The 14,979-nt window shown below is 49.3% G+C and overlaps 1 long non-coding RNA gene across 1 annotated transcript in view; it reads left to right on the top strand.

Annotated features, from left to right (window-relative positions):
• Positions 1-9,566: 9,566 nt before the first annotated feature.
• The window catches only part of LOC138578923 (uncharacterized), a 43,764-nt gene continuing 38,351 nt past the window's right edge, over positions 9,567-14,979 (top strand). The window contains exon 1 of the long non-coding RNA XR_011304002.1: positions 9,567-9,667. This is a non-coding gene — a long non-coding RNA (uncharacterized lncRNA). The remainder of the gene's footprint in view (positions 9,668-14,979) is intronic.

The following is a 14,979-nucleotide window of genomic DNA, read 5'->3' as shown; positions in this document are numbered from 1 at the left end:
ATTTGATCAGTTCCGCTGATACAGTTGTTCATTTACACATAGGTCAGGGATAGGACAAGGTCTCAGTTCGCGACCCCAACAAGTGGCCTGCGGGCATATTACTTATTCATGTGTGCGGAGGTCACAACGGCCAGAATGCCACTCGAAATGTCATTCGGCCTCCATTTTGTTGTTCAGGGTAACTTCCACACTACAAGAGAACCTAAAATGGCGGCTAAATCCAAGATGGCGATTTACACAATACATTAAGGTCAAGACCTTGCTGCGGAATCTATTTACACGATGTTTTAGACAACTTGGCGTAGGCCAACATACATTCAAACAATGCGATAGGAGGTATAATATTATTTCGATTTCCACACCATTTGTCTTCTGAAAGTTCCTTCTCCAGCGCCGATCCCATCTACTCTTGGAAGCATTTATCTGAGGTGCCCTCAGAGAGTAAATGTTCTTATATAGAGAGGAGACAGGATGACATCTGGTGGGAGGGGCTGTGACCTATTGCAAAACTGGAGAGAGGGGAGGAGGTGATGGGATGCTAGTCCTTTTGGTACATAGCACCTCCCATATTCAAACATATAGTAATTGTGTAACTGCCCTGCATTCCCCCCTATTGTTCAGGTCGTCCCACGTGATAAGTTTCCCCTTCTGTAGAAGATCCCACAGCGTGGTAATCCCCAACCTCTCAAAGTGTTGCTGGAAAATGCGTTTGTGGGAGAGGGGGATGGCTTTGGCCCGATATAGGGCCAGGTTGGGGGAAAACCAGCCCATGTGCACGGTTTCGCATTGCAGTGCATTCCAGGCCATCAGGGTGTTGGCTATGGGTTGTGTCTCAGACTTATCCTCTCTAGTAGAGGTGAGGTGTCCCAAAGTAATCCCTTAACATCTTTGGGCAGGTTTTAACTTTTTCAAGAAGGATATGCGGGTGATCTGGGGACGGGCCCACCACCATACATAATATTGAATCTGTGCTGCCAGAAAATCGGACCATAAATCGGGATACTCCAGATACTCCAGACCACCTTGACTATATGCCAGTACCAGGGTATCATAGGATATTCTGGCCTGTCCCCCTGCCCACATCAAGCCAATCATCAAGCTCCTGAGTCGGGACCAAAAAGTGACTGGGGGACATGAGGGGACATTATTAATCACACATAGAAGTTTGGGGAGAATTACCATTTTGGCCAGGGACATGTGGGCCACCAGTGAGATGGGAAGGCGGATCCATGCATCAACCTTATGTTCCAATTGCTCCAAAGTGTGAGCATAATTGAGTTGAAATAGTGCAGCTGGGGAGGTAGTCACGTGCACACCAAGCTAGTGAAAACCGCCTGGGCACCACTGGATTTCTTCGCCTACATCTGGTCGTACCACACAGGGAGTCAAGTGGAGGACCTCAGATTTGGACCAGTTAATCTTGAGGCCGGAAAGAGTACCAAATTGAACTATCTCATCTACCAAATTTGTCATATTGTGTTTAGGATGTTTCATGTACAGCAGCATGTCATCTACATAAAGTGAGATGATGGAGAGATGGGAATTAATTTTCACACCTCTATGAGCATAGAATTCCCTAATGGCCCCAATAGCCAATGCAAAAAGAATTGGGGACAGTGGGCACCATTGGTGCATACCCCGTGTCGGATGTATACAGTTCAACAGCACACGGTTAGTGTATATTCTGGCTATTGTGGCTGAAAACAACAGTCTTACCCAACTAAGAAATGCAGTGCCAATACCCAATCACTGGAGAACTTCAAAGAGAAAGGCCCATTCCACCGAATCAAACGCCTTCTCAGCGTCAAGTGCGGCGACTAGTCTTGGGATGGCTGGGTCCACATTGTGCATAAGGGAGAATAAACTGCGCAAATTATTCTTAGTAGAGCAGCCAGGGACAAAGCCTGCCTGGTCGAGGAGTACCAATGCAGGTATATGCGTCAGAGTCTGTCCGCGAGGATCTTTGCAAGAATTTTGTTATTGGTGTTTATCAACGATAATGGTCTGTAAGAAGAAGATTTGTGTGGGTCTTTGGAGGGCTTTAGTAGGACTGTAATAAGAGCAGTCCTTGTGGATTCCAGGAGAGCCCCGTTCAATCTTCTCGCTTTGTACATTATTCACTGTTGGGGGATTAGTAGATCAGCATAGGCCTTATATAGTTTGCTGTGATGCCGTCTAGTCCAGGGACCTTACCATTGGGGAGGGAGTAGATAGCGTTCTGGAACTCCTCATCAGAGAGTGGTTCATTCAAGGCCACACCCAGGGCCGGGTCCAACCAGCCCAGAGCCTCCCTGTCTAGGTACGTAGAAATGGATTTCTGATTGGCTCCAGATTTTGACATATAAAGTCTGTCATAATAGTCTCAGAACACATTATTAATTTCCCTGTTGTCTTTAGTCAAGGTGCCCTCTGAATCCTCTATTTCTATTATTGAGTTCAGCTGGTGCTCTTGCATAATTGCCCAGGCTAGGGTATGGCTCGGATGGACGTCCTCAGTGAAGGTGGCGGCCGCTATCGGATCGCCCAGGTAATGCTCCATTCTTTCAGAAAGGGGGGTTAGCTCACTCTTAGCTTTACTGAGTCAGATGTGCACCTCCTGGGAATCCTGGAGACCTTGATATATTCTTATAAGCTTTATATCGTATTCAAGGGAGGAGATGGAGCACCGTATGGACTTGAGTAACCCACCTTCCTTTGCAACACAACAGCCCCTAAGAAACACTTTAAATGTTTCCCACACCACTCCAGGATCAGATACTGAACCTGTGTTAATGTCAAAGAAAGTCTGAATGTCCTGTCTAATCTCCTCGCGGAAGGCGATATCCTCCAGGGTGCAGGCCCTGAGCACCATCGCATATGTCTAAGAGGCCAGCGAGGGCTGCAAATCTCAACCAGCACCGGTGAATGGTCAGAGAGTGAGCGGGGGAGGATGCAGGCTTCCCTAATATCTCGTGCAAAGTTTGCTGATACCATTACATAATCAATCCTGGAGGAGCTGCCATGTACCCCGAGTCGTAGGAGTAATCCCTGGTCCTAGGGTGTAGGAGTCTCCAAGAGTCGTAGAGATGATGATACTTGTGATAACTGCCCATTTCTGAGTTGCTTTTTGTACAGGATGTATGGTAAAAGAGGATCTGTCGAGATCTCGGGAGAGGGCTACATTAAAGTCACCCGCTCAGACTATTTCATAGTCCGGGCATGTGTGCAGGTGGGCCACACAACTCTAGACGTATTCTGGGCCATCATTATTCGGGGCATAAATGTTAATAATTGCAACTCTCCATCCCGCAATATTGCCTGTTAACATCAGAAATCATCCTTCATCATCTCCAATCTTGGCGTAAAGCTCAAACTCCAGTGACTTATGGATATATATGGCAACTCCATGCGAGTAGGGCAATTAATATCTGTGAACCCCCCACCCCGTCAAGCCAGGGAGCTTTTTCTCCTCGTACGAGGTGCGTCTCCTCCAAGCATAAACTATAAGCTCCATGATTTTTCAAGTAATTCACAATTAGGTGCACTTTCTTTGCATTTGTGTACCCCTGAATGTTCCAGGTCATCACAGTTAATGCCGAATGGCGTTCTTGTGTAATTTCAGGTGATAATGAACACTTCCTGTATCAGATAACCTATTCCCCCTGCGCATATATCTTGAGCCTCGGTGTGAAGGAACCCAACTCCCCATTCAGAAGTACAGCCTCTGTAAATGTTGATCATCAAATGGCACTTCTTAATTCCCTTAACTGTGAAAATAAACCATCCAAACATGTTCACATCCCAGTAAACCCCTTCCATCCCACACCCACACCAGAAACTATAACTCACCGGCTCCCAGCATCCCATCCTCAACCCACCCATCACTACACTAAAGAGGGAACAGACAGAAAAACTTTATAACATAAACACCAATAGGCAACTGAATGGGGTTGCCGTCAGGCACGGGGGTTTTTGCAGCAGCTGTGGACACAGACCTGCGGCATCACATGGTTGCTTTGCCGTGGCCCCTCAAAATAAAAAGAGCAAGTTATCCACATTACTTAGTAGTACTACTCAAATACACAGTTTGAAATAGGTCCCAGACAAAGGGAACAGCTAAGTAGGCAACAGCTGAGGCAAAGTTTTACAGGTCACCCTGAGGGGGGGGCCTTGGGACCGGAATATCCCTGGCAAATATCATTCCACGGCCTCAGGAAATGTAAAGAAGGTTGTCTTGCCGTCCAGCACAACCCTAAGCTTGGCCGGGAATAACATTGAGTATCTTATTTCTTTCTAAGGATATTCTTTGCCATTAGAAAGGTCTTCCTCTGATCCTGCACTTGCAGGCTGAAGTCGGGGAAAAGTCAAATGGTCTCAGAGCCCCAGCTTAGCTCCCCCTTCTCCCTGGTCCCTCGAAGCAGAATGTTCCAGTCCCGGTAGCTCAAAATACGGGCTATAATCACCCTCTCTGGGGCCCCACAGGATGGTTTGGATGCTAAAGACCTGTGCGCTCGCTCCACCATGAACATGTGAGTGACAGGAGGTTTAGCTAGGATTTCCATAAGACATTTTTCAATGAAGGATTCCATATTGTCAATGAAGGTGGATTTGGGAACCCCAGTTATATGAATGTTGTTCCTCCTAGATCTCCTATCAATATCATCGTTCTTGGTCATTACCTTCTTGATATTCTGCTGGACATATGCAACCTCTCGCTGAAGGGAAGTTATCTTGTCCTCACCCTCTCCAATTCTTTGCTCCGCCTCTGACATACAGCCACATAGTTTTTCATTCTGGACCGCGTAGGTGTCCACCTTGTAGGTAAGTGCATCTATCTTTGCCCCTAAGTAGTCTGTACTTCCCTTCAAGGCAAGTAGCGTATGATTGATTGAAGAGATGTCCAATTGTGAAGCCCCAGGGGGATCTGAGGGGGCTGCAGGACGCTGGTCTGATCTAGCAAACTGTTCTATTTTTGACTGCTGCTGGGGTTCCCCAGAGGGAGGTGGGCAGAGGGTTGGTCAGCGAGTCCACTTACAGCAGGATATTGAAAGGCAGGATGGCCCCACAGTTAGGACCATAGCGAGGCCGGGCCGGTTTCCACTTCGACCCTGTTTAGCTGCTGGGTGGACCACAGTCCCGGGGTGGGGTCAGACCAGGAGGTGCACTGGGTGGTGCAGAGTGCACGAGGAACATGAGGTTGCCAGGGATTCCAGTACGAGACAGGGCATACCAGAACAATTACGAAGAGGTCCTCCTGTACAGGGAGTGTGCATGACTAGGCAACCAGATCCTCGAATACTGCAGCTGGATCTTGCAGTTCCAGAATTTGGGCTGTTATATCCCACCAAGTGGTGTGGATGGCTTAGGGGGAAGCAGCGCCACAATGGTAGATCACAGAGCGGTCCACGCGTTCACCTGTCTCCACCTACTTCCCAGGTATTAAGAGCAGGGATCCATCAAGGTGTTGATAGCATATTTTAATTGAGCCAGGCGGCGAGAACGGCAGGTCTCCAAGAGCCACAGTTGGGAGTGCACAGGCAGTGGGCACCTGAGCCTCGCAAGAACTGTATTGGGAGAGTAGGGGTGCGCTGAGATTGACCGATTGTTTACAAGCTGATGTAGTTACACAGCCCACCCGCAGGGCTGGACTGGGAACCAGGAGAGGCCCTGGAAATAATTTTCAAAGTGGCCCTATATTACACATTTTCAGCAAGCCCAACCTTTTTTTCTATGAGAACATTTGGAAATTCCTGCACAAAAGTGTCCTATGAGGGTGCAGGGCGCAGAGGCCTACTGGGAAATCTCCAGAGTTCCCTGCAGGCCAATCCATCACTGGTTGGTTTACATTTCACTTAAATTCTGTATCCAAGGGCAGCACATGACTATAAGAGTCCACCTTTTCACATCACCAGGAATGTTTGCCATTTGTCTTAATACCTTTTAACTGCTATGGAGTGCCAGTCAACGTCATTGTGCCATCAACTAACTAGACTAGGGAAAAACACCCCAGCACCGTAAAGTGTCCAGAATGCATCTAAAGCACCCGCTCTGCTTCCATAACAAATGTACCGAGCTCGCATTTCTCCTGAGGAAATTAGTTGGCTGAATAAACCACAGAACGTGCAGTGTTTAGATACACGAGTTGAAAGATAAACTGTTTAAATTCAAAACACATTTCAATCTTTTCAAGCCGCATTTCAACCATAAAAACACAGGTCTCGTGTGGCCCTCACCTAAGCCGTCTATCACACATTTTACCCTGCATTGTTATTAAAACTATTTCCTGTTTCCTGCTGCGAACTTGCAAAACATTCACCCACTGCAATGCCTTGCAAAGGAAGCTTTTGGGGGAATCGTGACTGCAATGTCAGGGACCCCTCAGTGGAATTTGGAATAGTTGAAAGCTTTGGAAACCACTTTCTAGTTGAAAACACAGCCTGAAGCTTGTTCCCTGTGAACACCGAGTCTATTCCCGGGCTGTGAAGTCAGTGGGAGAAGATTAAGCCGCCAGCTTTTACAATGCATGAGAAAGTAACTCCCTGCAGGGCAGGCATTGCACTTGTAAAAGTGTGCTACACTACACTTACAATCTCGATTTTAGCGTGTGATTTTTACACCACGCAAAGTAAATAATACGTGTTTCATCAAAAAACAAAGTGAGGCTACATTCGACAGACGGAACGTTGGATATACAGAAGTGGGACTTATGATTCTGCATTGACCACCCACTCCAGTGCCCACCCTTCCCACTGGCAGGACTGTTGCTAGGTCTGGAAAAGGTCAGGGGCTAAGGTAATGTTGTGACTTGCGGGATTCGGGGCTAGCTATAGCCTTTTGGTTATAGCCTTTTGGTTGTAGTCCCTGAGCTTCTATCCGGGGCTACAACCAGAAGACCCGGACGCTATAGCCCGCCAGTCACCCCCTAGCATTGCGTGGCTGTGATTCGGTGGAAGCAGGATGTGTGCTCTCTGTGAGGTAGGTGGGGTGACGTTTGTAACTGGGATGTGTCTGGGGGGGTGTACGTGTGTGAGTGCTGCTGTGTTTAGAGTGATGGGAGGAAGCAGCACGTCGAGACAACTTTACCCGTGGGCACCGGAAGCAGGTGGCGCGGGGGCCATCTGTCGGTGCCACCCAAAGGCGTGCTGCAGTAACCTTGTATTACATGACGTTCACGGAAGGATGCAGCGGGGTGTCTCAGAGACGGGCGTGGAGGGCGATACTCCCCTCTGTGTTCCTTGAAAGGTCAGGCATTTTCTCGATGCCCCTGTACCATGCCATGCCCCCCCACCACACACACATATGGTGCATATCTTCAAAAGGGGCACCAGGCACAGCACCGAAGTGCTGCAGAAAATGAGTGGGGACTCCCATCAACACATGCCATATTCCCGAACCCCCAACACACACACACACACACACACACACACGCACATTCTCCTCCCGGTCCCCTGAACTGCCCGCCCCCCTTAATGTTGTGTTACTGGTATTTATACCATACAGCTCTGCCATTGCATCGGTCTCTAGGCGCTCTGGGGGGGTCTGACAGGGAGTGGAGGGCCATGTTAGTGGGGAGAGCGGAAGTCACTGGGTACAGAGTGCAGACCTGCTTTTAGGAGCTCTGTGTTGAGGACATATGTGTGTCTCTTGAAATGGATAGCAGGTGGCCGGCGTGACTTCACATTTACACTACTGGAAATAGACACAGTTTACATTGAGGTGTAACTCTTTATGTCTTGATTACTGAGGTGTATTGGCATACATCAAGCCTTTCGTAAAGGTTTTTAGTAATGACATCACCGAAAATGTGATCAATAAAAATCCATTTCACCTGCATCTTGCCCGAAATACTTTTCCACAAGTGCCCAGTGATTCGCGACAGCTGGACTCCTCGAGATCCCATTTCCATACCTCAGCGCTGTGTGGGGACATAAAACGGGAAAGCTCCGATATACCCTGCAGCCATGGACTTGGAAGTCAATATCGTTGCGTTTCTTTCCCAGTCATATAAATTGGCTTTTGCCATCCATTCACACTTCCTCGGGTCCCAATCCAGCTCTAAACCACAGCCTGATCGTAAACCTGTTTCCTCTCGTAATCATGACGCCTGAAAAAACCCGGAGAAGAGCGTTTCCTGTAAGGTTACTTGCAAACTATATGAGATGCGCACCTTTTAAACCTAAGCATCTGTATTTAAACAGTTCCTGCAAAGTACACCCCTCATGCGCGATTTCACAGGCACTGTGGTCAGGCGTGACCCGGCTGCACGCACTAAAAACTGCGGGTGCACTGTTCACTGGGACCAGGGATTTGGAGCTTCCGCGGATCTGGGGAGATATTTTTTGTCAGATCCGGCAAAATCCAGCACTGCGCATTTGGCCTCAATGCGGATCTATGGTGCTAGGGGCCTTGGATAGGACCGGAGAGGGGGTATGGAGTGGGGCAGCGTGGCCCTCTGCAGCTCCGGGAAGCACAGGCCCATCACGAGGGCACTGCTCATCCGCAGACCAGCCATAAACGGGGGGCCCCGAAGTACCCTCCACCTTGGCTAACTCTGGAATCGGCCAAAACTCGACCATGGCGTTGTCAGATATTCAAGAAGCCCGGTCGATCCCATTGAAGTCGATGGGGGGCACGTTGTTTCAGGGGGCGGCGGCGCAGCTGTACTTTACTGACACTGCGGGTGCTACATCGCAGGGAGTCAGCAGACATGTTCAAGAAGTTGCCGCCTCTACTCCCTGTGTGAGGGAGCCCATTGAAGTCAAGGGAAATAGACTGCGGTCATGGGACAGCCGATTTCAGGGATAGTGTGGGCAAACCGGTTGGAGTTATAGAAAGTTATGCTGAGGAGGGTGGGCAGTCTGAATGACAGCTGCAGGGGTGGCCTGTTTTGGGGGCGGGAGGGTACAGCAAAGGCGGTGCAGGTGAGGGGGAATTTACAGTAGCGGGCACTGCTCATCACAAGACGTGAACCTCGGTCCCCGGTCTTGCTACCCCCCTCGCTTGTGTTTTGATGGGACTCCATCAAAGGGACACCCCCCTGCGGGTGGCTTAGCACCACATCCGTCAGTAAACCTGGCAGGTGGGCAGGGGGTCTGGCACACGCCGAGGTGTGCATCTGCAGTGCTCCCCCGCGGCGTCTCCAGCATCAGATAATGTGCACCAGTGGGAGGGGCGACGCCGGGCCCACAGCGGGGGTGCGGGAGGGCGCTGCACCTGATCCGCTAGTGAGTCATGAGGACTGGGATCACGGGTGGGGCCTAGCATCGCCAAAGGGGCCTGGCACCTCTGGGAGAGCGTGGATGGTGGCTGCGGTACTAAAGGAGGGGCTTGGGGGGGCCTGGAGCTGTCGGGTACGCATAACTAGTGGTCGTATCTAGCACCAATGTTGTGGTCTAAGACCACTGGTAGACTTCGGGGTCACTGGTATGAGCTATGGCTCAGTGGGGAGGTGCTCGTTCACAGGTGGGTTGTAGTGGCTGCGTGAGGCCCACCCCCGGGTCGGGACTAAAAACACGGAAGCGTCTGAGGTGCACACTGTCGACTCCGTGGTCACTGACCTCATTGGCTGCCTCCTCCCACGTGACCCGTCTGCCTCTAAATGGCTTCCCCGGGAACAGGAGTGGCTGTCTGTCAGTGCGCAGGCCCGAGCCTACAAGGAACAGACAGAATCACCACAATGCGCAAAAATGTATGTATCCTTCCTCCCCCAAGAAAAGAGGCCCTATGACCTGAGGCCCAGCGGGGAAACTCCCGGTGTCCCGCTGGCCCAGTCCAGGCCTGCCCACCCGGGGGTGCAGCACACAGCATTTGGAGCCAAAGAGGCTGTGCGGCTCCATAACCCACAGCAGGCACTTAATTAGGGAGCCCATTCCAGCCCAGACACTTAGGGTGTGGAGTAGGAGTGGCGGTTCACAATCACGTGGAGTGGGGTTCTGGGGGGCAACAGGAATGGAAGGAGAGGGGGAGGACAAGTCTTGCAACCAGGGTCAGGGAACAGAAGGGGCCAGGTTGTACACCTTGGCCGCACCTCCAAGCAACCAGACGGCCGGGAGCCCAGGGACGCAGTGTGTGCAGAACTGAAATTGGGGACTCTGCAGCACCAGGGGACCCGCCGGGCCGCTCACCAATCTGGTCTGTAGTTCTGCAAGGTGGGCTGGGAGAGATGCGGCTGGAAGTGGTGTCAGAACACTGTGACACCCACCTTCAGAAGTGGAAGACTGGATCCTGCACTCCAGGGGGGGTCCACCTCCCTGTGCAGAGCGGGCCGCAGCAGAACATGGTCAGCACAGTGCTGGCTGAGAGCTTAAGCAGGAAGGAGGTCACCTGTAAAGAGTCCAAGAAGGAGTGCCGAGTGCAGTTCAGAGGGGGGGCTGGGAACCAACAGTCCAGCTCGAGGCAGCACATCAGTGGGGGGCTGGATTGAGTCGCTGCAGCCGGAGGTGCCAGGGTTGCCAGCTGGAGGTAGAATTGAAGATGAGGTGCTTTATCATGGCCTCCTGGCCACAGCAAGGAGGAGCAGCCCAGCTCCTGTAGAGTACGGCAGTAATGACCTGTTGAGGTAGGTTCTCGCAGTGAGGAACTAGCAAGATCAGGAAATGAGGGGAATCCTCATGGGGACCACATATAAGCGTGGGGTCCCCCATTCCACATGGTTAGGTCAAGCTGTTGTAGCTCAGCGATGGTCGTCCCTCTCCTCAGCCAGCACAGAAAGCAAGGTTCTGTATGCAGAACACAGCCACGTGTGCAGTTATATATCCGGAGAAGACAATGATGGTGCTGTCTTCCCTTGGTGCCCACTGTCATGATTAGTTGGATCAATGTCTGAACACCTCGCCAAGTTGATCCGCCGGGGGAGAGTTTGGTAATAGGCCCCCAACAGAAAGGGCAGATGTGGACATACGCAGGAGGTTCCGGACTCAGCAACAGGGGATGGCGGAAATACGCGTAGAAGGCCAGGCACTAATTCCAATGACAAGCCGCACTGCAGGAAGTCTGGACTTCACCTCTGGTTACCAAGGGGGTCTCACACCAACTCGAGTGCACTTTTCATGGAGTTACGCCGGCAAAAGCAGGACAGCCGGGCTGATATTTACTATCTGTGTTGGAGCACTTTCAGGTGGCGGCCATTTCCCAACTATGCAACAGCGCCCACTGAGTTTCATTATCTAAACATAGTGCAGGCTTTAACTGATGATAGAGTAAGGCAAAGGGATAGACCGATTTACGCAACCCCCTGAATAGATAAATCTGCTCTATTTCTCTATCAATGACCTCCAAATCAATCTAGGCTGGTTGTCACATTTACTGTACCAGCAGCTGATAATAAGGCTGCAATTTCATTGTTTTGAAAGAAGTACAGTTTTTGAGGTTTGGAAAAGGCGAGAGATTGGCGTTGAGCTGTGCCCTTCTACACCTGATGCTTTAAAAAGATAATTTTGTATATTATTATTTTGGCCAATTTATGAGCACAAAAGGAATGCTATATTACCATCTTTATTTAGGATAGGACATTTTTGACAATTTTGTCTTGTATTTAATTTATTTATTTGGTGTGGGCCAATACAGTCAGAAGCTCCTACGAACTGTTGTAGAGAGCACTGGAAATAAATGAATCAAGCCATATAAATTGTTGTTAATGTAAACTGCATTATGGTTTCAGTTTTTAAAGTATATATTAAATAAGTGGGCTGATTCTGTGATATATCATTTTCACTGAGCAGTTGACATTTTGAAACTACCATACGTGTCATGGATTTTACTGGTTTTCTTCTTATTTGTGTAATTATTATTATGAATGTTTGGGTGTTTTAAGTACTTTTATGGGATCTGTGTATCCAGAAATAAATGTCATTGTTGACGATGAACAAGGATATGTGGAGGGCCCGACTTAAAAAATAATTGATCAAAATGGGCACTGAATTCAAAGCATTGAAGCAGACTGCTCTAGAGGGAAGCGTGTTTTTTTAGGATTTTATTATCTTGCCCTCCGGGTATAGCATATCTTTTCGGGCACACGTTTTCTGATGTTAGACGGGGAGTACTGTTTGATTTGTGTCATTCCTCAACGCTCTTAGCTCGAGACATTCATTACCCATCACACCCTCCCCAATTTCATGTATACATTTCAGTCTCATTAACATGCTTTCTTTGGATGTCCATGTTCTTTGCTGCCATAAATCAGATGTTTCGGTTTTAACATAGCTTTTCAACCATTCTCACAATATCAGAGTGATAGCATTTTGTAAAATGAAAATTATTTTTTGACAAATAATATGAGGTTAGAAGAATCTATCTATAATTTCAATTAAATAAATATGCTTATTCAAACATTATAAATTTACATCCTGTGATGGTCTGTCACTGTGCATGTCTACCCACGCGCAGTGGAATATTCACGAGAATGTATTGCTACACCATTCTGCTGCCCAAAAGAGATGGCCATCCCCACCATCATCAGCCAACGCCAATGTCAACAACATCACCCCTTCTTTAAAGGCATGGACTCCACAATACAGCAACCTCACCCACACCAACCTCAAGCCCATCCTCACCCCCCTCATCATTCAGAAAATCGAAGTTAATGCTCGCCAATGTCCGTTCAGCTATCACCTATGCAGCAGACATCGCTGACCTCATTACTACACATGGTCTTCATCACCGAACGTGGCTGACACCAACCTCCACCCACATCCTAGACGTCCTTATCCCCGATGGCTACAGTATCCAACAATGGGAACGGCCGAACAAGACAGGCGGAGGCTTCGCAGTCATCCACAAGACCTTGTGGACCTGCACCAAACTTGACGTTGACAACATTGACTCCTCCAACGTTCTCTCCTGCCTCTTCCCGCTCTCCCTAATGGAAACAGTCACCTTCCATGTCATCTACAGACTAACCAAACCCAACACCACCTCAATCTGAGACTCCACCAACCTGGTCTCCACCATGTCACTCATGCAGACCAACAACATCTTCCTAGGTGACTTCAACCATCCAGGCAACAATGCCACCAAACCGATGAAGGTAGCTCTCCTGTGCCTTCTTGACACACTCAGCCTCACACAGCATACAAAAGACCCAACACAAGTGATAGGTAACATCCTGGACCCAATCATCACCTCACTGTCTTCTCTCCACTACAGCTCTACTCTCCCACTTGACTGGTCTGACCACTTAGCCTTGCCATTCAACATCCTGCACACCACCCCAGTCAAGCACTCCCAGCAGAAACCCATCAGACAAACCTTCATTTGCTTCAATAACTTCCCTGTGGAAGCCCTTGCAGAAGACCACACCAACCGCAGCCTTACATGGACCAAACACCAGAAACCAAACTGCAACTCTCTACTGGAAGAACTCAACGTCACACTCTATTGACCAGCACGCACCTCTGAAACAACGCACCTGAAAACCAAAACCGTCAGCACCCTGCTACACGCAAGAAATCAACCTCAGCAAAAGAGTCATCAGTAAACTAGAGAAAACCTGGCACCGCTGCAGAACTGCATCTGACCTGGCACTCTGAAAAGAATTCTGAGCAACCCGCCGACAACTAATCAACACAGCCAAGGCCTCCTACTATCAGAACACCATAGCAAATGCTGACAACAAAAGCAGAGCTGTTCAAAGTCATTAGGCACTGTGTCAACCCGCTATCTAACCCTGTCATCCACTGTCATCAACACCTTCTTCATCGACAAAATCACGCAAGATTCACCAACACACAGACACCAGCTCTGCATCCACAGACCCAACTCAAGTCGCTCCTTGTGAAATCTCCACACCCTGGACAACCTTCAAGCCAGGACCTGGTAGAAACCCTGGGCACCCTCAAAAACACATTGCATACAGATGATGTCCTCCCAGCATCCATCCTCAAGACCCTTCCCGCAGAAGCTCTCCTTCCCTACCTGGAGATCACCAACCGCTGACTAACTCAAGACACCTTCCCATCAACCCTAAAGACAGGCCAAATCCACCCTCTAATAATGAAACCCACTATGGATCCTTACAATGTAGGTAACTATTTCCCACCTTCCCTTCCTAGTTAAGATCATCGCGAAAGCAGTAGCCACACAACTGCTGCAACACATCGACACCAACAATCTCCTCCAAACCTACCAACGCAAGTTCAGACCCCGATGCAGCATGGAAAAGGCAACCATAAAGGTGGTCAAAGACGGCCTCAACATCCTTGGCGATGGCCATCCTTGCCACCTGGTTTCACGTGATCTCTCGGCCACTTTCTACACATTAGAGCACCAGGTGCTTACGAACACCCTACATCGGTGCATGGGAATCAACAACCTTGTCCTATGCTGGTTCAAGTCCTACCTCACCAACCTCCAGCAGCTTGTTCAGATGGACTTCTCTAGATTGTCAATACTTCCCATCACCTAGGGCGTCCTGCAGGGTTCCATCCTCTCCCCAGCGATCTTCAATCTACACAAGGAGCCACTGGGAGCCCTCTTAGCCACACAAAACATCCACATCCACCAATACGCAGACGAAACACAGCTATACCTCAAGATCATCTCCATCAAAGACACCCATAGGCTCGAAACCTGCCTCTTCTGATCCAGTTTTGATGTCCAGTGCATACCTGAAGCTCAACCCCTCCAAGACCGAATTCCTACGCTTCACCAACAACACTGAACACCCTGGCATACAGATCTGGCTATCAACCAAGAACTCTGATGGTTTCACACACAAGCTTACCTCCTGCGCCAAGTGCCTCGGGTTCCACATTGATAAAAAACTCTCCTTCAAGACACACATCACTAAGAAAGCTCAGACAGCTTGATATCAGCTCTCAAGCCCTTCTTCCCTCCGGACAGCTTTAGATCCACTGTTCAAGCACTGGTCCTAGCCCGCATGGATGGAGGAAATGTACTCCTCAAAGACCTCCCGTCGTCCTCTCTTATGCTCCTGAGAAGTGTCCTACAAGCGGCCGCACAACTCATAAAGGGTCTACGTATATAGGACCACATCATCCCAGC

Source organism: Ambystoma mexicanum, chromosome 1p (assembly GCF_040938575.1).
Source record: "Ambystoma mexicanum isolate Mex_15411 chromosome 1p, UKY_AmexF1_1, whole genome shotgun sequence".
NCBI lineage: Eukaryota > Metazoa > Chordata > Amphibia > Caudata > Ambystomatidae > Ambystoma > Ambystoma mexicanum.
Note: the sequence above shows the minus strand (reverse complement) of the source record. Positions and strands in the feature narration are given on the sequence as shown.